The sequence below is a fragment of the Elephantulus edwardii genome, unplaced genomic scaffold (genome assembly GCF_000299155.1).
Source record: "Elephantulus edwardii isolate Elephantulus edwardi_28Jun2011 unplaced genomic scaffold, EleEdw1.0 scaffold00052, whole genome shotgun sequence".
NCBI lineage: Eukaryota > Metazoa > Chordata > Mammalia > Macroscelidea > Macroscelididae > Elephantulus > Elephantulus edwardii.
In genome coordinates this window covers 6,113,146-6,120,535 of record NW_006399802.1, presented here as the reverse complement: position 1 = coordinate 6,120,535, position 7,390 = coordinate 6,113,146, and positions in this window count along the sequence as shown.

Here is a 7,390-nt window from a genome sequence, read left to right as displayed (position 1 = left end):
GCCTTCGTTCTGGACTCCCGTCATGACAATAATACCTAATCACATATCCCTTTTAAACAGATCTCTTCCTCATCTGTTTCAATGCAGTATACATAATTTACCCCATCTCTGTCAGTCACCCCCCAACCCTGATGTCAGTCCTGTTTTACAACAGTGGAACTATGCAGTATTTCCCTTCTGTAACTGGGATATTTCACTCAGCATAATGTCCTCCAGGGTCACCCACAAAATTGCATTAACACTTTTAGCAATAAAAAAAATCACTTGTATCAAACTTCACTTCTAATGTCATCATTATATAACTACATAGGCATATGCTGCAAACATGCATCAAGTATGTACCTCTTCTCATGGATAATCTTTAAAGTGCCTGTTCCTTTTTTCAGTGATTAATGTTGCCTACAAATGATAAGGACAATCAAATTACCTTTATATTTCTCCCATAGTTTTTACCAGTGCCACTAAAAGTTTTTGAGTATATCTTTGAAGCCAGGGCAGCAGGAGAGGTTGTTAAAAATAGTACAATTGCTTTCTACAAAGATGGCGCCGAAAGGAAAGCGAAGGAAGCCCCTGCCCCTCCCAAAATTGAAGCCAAAGCAAAGGCATTGAAGGCCAACAAGGCAGACCTGAAGGGCATCCACAGCCAAAAAAAAAAGAAGATCCACACGTCACCCACGTTCCGGCGGCCTAAGACGCTGGGACTACGATGGCAGCCCAAATACCCCCGGAAGAGCACCCCGAGGAGAAACAAGCTTGACCACTATGCCATCATCAAATTTCCCCTGACCACTGAGTCAGCTATGAAGAAGATAACAACACACTTGTGTTCATTGTGGATGTCAATGCCAATAAGCACCAAATTAAACAAGCTGTAAAGAAGCTCTATGACATTGATGTGGCCAAGGTCAACACTTTTATTAGGCCTGATGGAGAGAAGAAGGCCTATGTTTGACTTGCTCCTGATTATGATGCTTTGGATGTCACCAACAAAATTGGGATCATCTAAACTGAGTCCAGCAGGCTAATTCTAAATATAATAAATTTTTCTCACCATAAAAAAAAACAAAACAAAACAGTACAATTTATTTAACAGTAATGTTTTCTAGTTTATCACACCATCTTCTATGTTTTCTTCTACTTTATAGATATATTAGGTTTTCTGGTAGTGCAATGGTAAAAAAACAGCCTTCCCTCTATATAATTCTGTCTTCTCTTTTATGAGTCAGGTGGATTATACCACAAGGGCCAAAACAACAAACAGATCTGTCTTTGGGAAGTGTAGCCTCAGAGGTAAGGATGGTGAAACTAAGCTTTACGTACTTTGGACTTGTGGTCAGGAGGGGCCTGCCCTTATAAAAAGGCATCATGCTGGAAAAGGTAGATGGTCAGTAAAGGGTTTCTCTCAAGGAGATGGACTGGCGCAGTGACTGGAATAATAGCTTAAGCATGACAGAGATCACGTGAATGGCACAGAATAGAACGAGGTTCAGATCTGTTTTTTAAAAGGCTGTGATAGTTCTGAATAATAACAATCAGCTTGAGTAGACTTAATTCCCAAACACTATTTGGTTTGTTTTCACAGCTGCCTCATGCTATTATAGTAACATCTGGTTTTGAGTTCTAAAAGTGTTATGTCCAGATCAGAGTTAGGCATGATTCTGTCTTTCAGCTGTCTTCATACAAGGAAAACTGCGGCTTCAGAAGAGCCACCTTTCAGGAAAGATATTCTATACCAACACCTCCCAAAAGACTTTTCCATCCAAAGTATTTGCTTTCCATCCAGAAGAGTACATTCCCGTCACTTTGCCATCATTTTCTACATTTTAAAAATGCAAGCCTTAAGTTGTAATACCAAAGAATTCTATGAGTAAAATACTAGCGATGATAGAAGAATTGATGTCTTTGACTTCTTGTGCTGGAGAAGAATGTTGAATATACCATGGACTGCTAAATGAACAAGTTTGTCCTAGAGAGGGTGAGGCCAGGCTGCTCTTTGGAGGCAAGGACTGTGAAGCTTTGTCTGACATACTCTGAACATGTTGCAAGGAGAAACCAGTCCTTGGAAAGGGACATCATGCTTGGGAGGATGGAGGGACAGTGCAAGAGAGGAAGACCCTCGATGAGATGGGTTGATTCAGTGACTGGGGTAATGGGGATAGGTGTGTCAGAGACTAAGTTTGGCACAGGATAGAGCTGGGTTTAGAGTTGTTGTACATAGGGTCGCTATGAGTCGCATTCAACTCGACAGCACATAACAACAACATGAGTAAAATGCTAATTGATGTAGGAAGCATCAGAAGATAGAAGCATGTACACAGTCACAAAAAGAATTGGTCTACATTAAACTGTTTTAGGGGGTAGTATATGATCAGTAACTGACAGTATTGAAAGAAAAAAAAACCAAAATACAAAAGTGCACTGAAAGCACTGGGGAAAAACAAGGCTCCAGACATGACAGAATAATAATGTTGGAAATGTTCACTTTTCTATGCCAGTAAATTTGGAAGCTAACTATCTGGCCAAACTACTGAAGATTCATTTTTGTGCCCATTTGAAGGAAAAGTAATCCAACAAAATACATAAATTATTTCATAACACTCTTGGCACCAGCAGTTGGGAAATCAAAAGATGAATTGCATTAGAAAAATCTGCTGTCAGGGACCTCTCCAGAGTGCTAAAGAGCAAAGATGTCAGTCTAGAGACTAAGGTGCATCTGATACAGGCCATGGTCTTCACAATTACTTGTTATGCATCAGAGAGCTGGACAATGACCAAGGATGACAAGAGAAGAATCTATGCCTCTCAGTGGTAGTGCTGGAAAAGAGTATTGAATATACCACGGACTGCCAAGAGAACTAACAGGTCTGTCCTAGAGAGGGTGAAACCAGGCTGCTCCAGGAGGCAAAGATTTTGAAGCTCCATCTTACTTACTTTGGTCATGTAGCCAGGAGGGACCGATCTCTGGAGAAGGATTTCATGCTTAGAAGGATCGAGGGACAGTGCAGGAGAGGAAGACACAGGATGACATGGAGTAACACAATAACTGGGGTAATGAGGATGTCAGAGACAGTGAGACTGGCTCAGGATAGAGCAGGGCTCAGAGATATTGTGCCTAGCTAGGGTCACTATGACACAAGTGACTTGACAGCACACAACAACATCATTTTAGACATCTCTGGTGGTCGAATCCATCAGTGGTTCTACTGGAGAAAAACGAGCAATCTCCTCTTCTGCAATTTATAACCTTTGAAAACCAGCTGGAGGGTCACTTCTGTGTTAGTTCTCCCTCAACAGCAATGAGTGAGTAAATAACATCTTAGTATCACAAATTAAGTAAAAATTTTTATGGAAGGTAATTTACAAATGGTTGCAGCAGTTTGTCTTCAAGTAACTGCCAAAAGTTCAAGCCAGTTCAGAAGAGGATGTGGAAGAAAGGATATTGTTGCTGAAGTCAGAGGGATATTGGCTGAAAACAACAGAATGCCAGAGAGCTGTTTATCAGGTTTTATTGAGTATTTTTAAAGGTATTCAACTGTGTGGATCATAACAAATCATGGATAACAATACAAAGAATGGGAAGAAAGTACTATAGGCAACATTTTCAACGGATAACCCTGCAAAGAGTGGGAACATAATTGTGCTGTTGGAAAACCTGTACATAAACCAAGGAGCAATGGCTTGAACAGGAGTATAAGGCATAATTTAAGATCCAAAAAGGTGTCAGTCAAGGTTTAATCTTTTCACTAAACTTGTTCAATCTGTATGTTGAGCAAATGATCTAATGACATAGACTGCAAGAGAAAATTGCAGCATTAGTTCTAGAGGAAGTCTAATCTCTGATATGCACATGACACAATCCTGCTTGCTGAAAGTGAAGAGGAGGTGAAGCAATACTGATATACATGAAAGACCACAGCCTTTAGAACAGATAACACCTTAACACAAAGAAAAATCTTTATAGGACCAATAAACATTAAGATAAATGGAGAAAACACTGAATTTGTCAAGATTTTCATTTGGTTGGGATTTACAATCAACACTCATGGAAGTAGGTAAGAAATACTATGACACTTATCCTGGGCCAATCTGCTACAAAAGATCTCTTTTAAAGTGTTAAAGAAAGTAACAATGTCAGCTTGAGGACTAAGGTGTGTCAGACTCAAATAAATCCTATATACATTTTAAAATTAAACAATAAGAAAGACCAAAAAACTAAGACTTTTGAATTATGGTGTTGTGGAAGAATATTGAATATATCATTAATTTCCAGGGAAAAAAACACACAAACCAAAACAAATAACTCTAAATGGCTCTGCCTTGGAAGTATAGGCCAAATGTTCCTTAGAAGCTAGGCTAGCAAGACTTCCCCTCACATACTTTGGCCATGTTATAAGGAAGGATCAATCCCCGGGAAATGACATGCTGCTTTGCAAAGCAGACTAAAAACGAATTCACTGTCATAGTCAGAATAGCTTGATTTTCCAGAGAGTTTCTGGAGGCTGTAAATCACACGGGAGGAGATTGCCCATCTTTCTCCTGTGGAGTCAAACTGCCAGAGGTGCCAACTTTGGGTTAGCAGAACAATAATCTATAGACTATACCACCAGAGCTCCCTTGATAATCTGCAGGAGGAAAAAGGAAACAGAGCCTGGCTGCCATTCTGATGACGAACAGGACCAGGAAGTGCTGCATTCTACTGGACACGTGGGGCTGCTGAGCTGGAATCTCCTGACAGCCCTTGTTTAGTATGTTCCTTCTGCCCACCTCTCTCCCTCACTGCACTTCGGTCAGAACTGATTCATAGCTGACCCTCTCTATAAATGACCCCAACACTATAAATGACACAAAAGGAGATGCTCATCCTTCTCCCTAGGAGTCAACCTGCCAGAGCAGCGGAGCCTTTCAGGTGGAAGCATAGCTCCCTACAGACTAGGCCACCAGGGCTCCCCCTCTTCTACCCATGGTCCTGTCCCCCATTTTCTGATGTGTCCTAAACCTTAGCCTCCGTGCTTGTGGTTAGAGTCTCCTTTTGTTGTCTATTTTATTAATGAGGTGGGTTTAGGGTGGGATGTATGTTATCTGAGGGTGTGACTCAAGTCCCTAACAAAAGATAAAAGATAAGATGCTCAGGTAACAGCCACCTCAAGATAATGATCTGAGAAGCACACATACAGTTCTGTGAAATTCTTGCCCAAAATTCATCACCTCAAGTCAACAAAGAGAAAAATCAGGCAAACACAATTGAGGGGCATGCTACAAAATAGTTGACCAGGGATCTTTAAAAGGGTAAAAGATCACAATAGACAGGAAAAGACTGAGAAACTGTTACCAATTGGAAGACACAAAGTTGAAACTTCATCTCATAGGACTTTGGGCACATTTTTAGGAGGGGCCAGTGCTTGGAAAAAAAGGGAAGGCTTTTTCTTTGAAAAACAATGTATTCAAAGTTTGTAAATAAATCAGAATAAAAATTTTTAAAAAAATAGCAATGCACGATCCCGGGATAAGAAAAAAGTCATGTGTGTAGAAAAGTACTAAGTCTGAAGAAAGTAATCTTTTAATTAATAGTAAATGTATTAGTGTCAATTTCTTGGCTGTCGTCATTGTTCTGTGGTTATGTTTTAGTAAGGAAAAATAGATCTTTGCACATCGTATGATCTTTGCAACTTTTCTGGAATTCTTAAATGATTTCAAAGTATTTCTGAAATGCAAAGAGCTGATGTTCCACATGTCAGAGAAACAGCAAACAAGGTGACTGTGCTACATGTCCTGCGGCTTGGTCCTCAGGCCTGGGCCAGGTGCTTTTTAAACTTTCCTTCAACGTTTACAGTTAGTGAGCTTACTAGAATAATCAGGATTTTCAGGAGGAAAAGACAGACCGAGGTTAATTATTTTACTGGAAAGGGAACTGATAACGTGAAAACACCCCGCCACCCACCCCCCACCTCCCCGATTGCCAGAAAAAGTCCAAAAACAGCTGTGAAAACCACACCCCCAAAGTGATGAAGCTGTTTTATCAGCCAAGACAAGCTGCATTTTGGCGCGCTGACAGTCCCCATTTTCTGGGGTACTTTCACAAGTGCTTCTTGCCGGTAGAAAGGGCAGTGAATTCAGAGGGGACAAGGGGTCCCCTCTGAGCCTCTTATCTGCAGGGAGTCAGCTGCCGGACCTTTAGTGGACCACCTCTCGGCCTGGCTGACCGAGCTCTCCCAACTCTCTCTGCCCCTCTCCTTCCATCTCGCCCTGGGGACCCCGATCCTCCCTCGCCGTGACACCCAGCACGCAGCTGGGCCACACACCACAAACGCCCCGAAGCCCGCCGATGGGGGCTGGTCCCGGGGCCGACTCGTCCGCCGCCCCGCCGGCCTGAGGCCCACACTGCGCCCCGGGCCGAGCAGGGCCGCCGACTTCGCAGCCTGCGACCCCCGGAGGCCGTCCCCGGAGAGCCACTCGCCGGCGCCCGGACACCAGCTCTTCCAAAAATGAAACCAAGTGAGGCTCCGCCACTTCTTCCAGCCCAGAGGAACCCCATGGCGCGCGCACTTGGGATCTGTTGCCCTGCTTGTCCCCGGGGCGCCTCTCCCATACTCCAAATAAGGGATCGGCCCATAGAACCCGTCAGAGCCGGGAACCCGGGAGAAAGCCACCCGCAAGCCCCTTACCTCCCGCCGGGAGCTGGAGGACGGTCGGTGCGTGCAGCGCAGGCGCGGGATCGAGGGGGCGGGGACTGAGAGGGGCGGGGATAACCAGGTCCCGCCCCGTCCCGCCCCCTTGAGACAATCCAGCGAGCAGGCGGGAGCTTTGATCAATTCAAACACCCTGGCAAACTACCATCCCTGTAAATCCGATTATTAGCCCATCTGAAAGGATTTTAGCTAAAGCAGCTTTATTCAGCCTTCTCACGCGGAGCAGTTGGTGGCCTTGAACTGCGTATCTTCGTGATTGCAGCACAGCTTCTTGCCGCTGACCTGACGTTGTTGTTGTTGTTATGTGCCATCGAGTCACTTGCGACTCAGCGACTCTATGTACAACAGCCCTAAACTCTGCTCTGTCCTGTGCCAATTGCACTGTCTCTGATACACCCATCCCGATTACCCCAGTCACTGAATCAATCCACCTCATAGAGGGTCTTCCCCTCCTGCGCTGTCCCTCCACCCTCCCAAGAATGATGTCCCTCTCCAAGGACCGGTCCCTCCTTACATGTCCAAAGTAAGTTAGACGGAGCCTCAGAATCCTTGCCTCCAAGGAGGCGCCTGATATAACCCTCTCCAGGATGGATCTGTTTGTTTTCCTAGCATGGTACCGTCAATACTCTTCTCCAGCACCACAACTCAAAGGCATCAATTCTTCTTCTATCCTCCCTAGTCATTGCCTAACTCTCTTATGCATA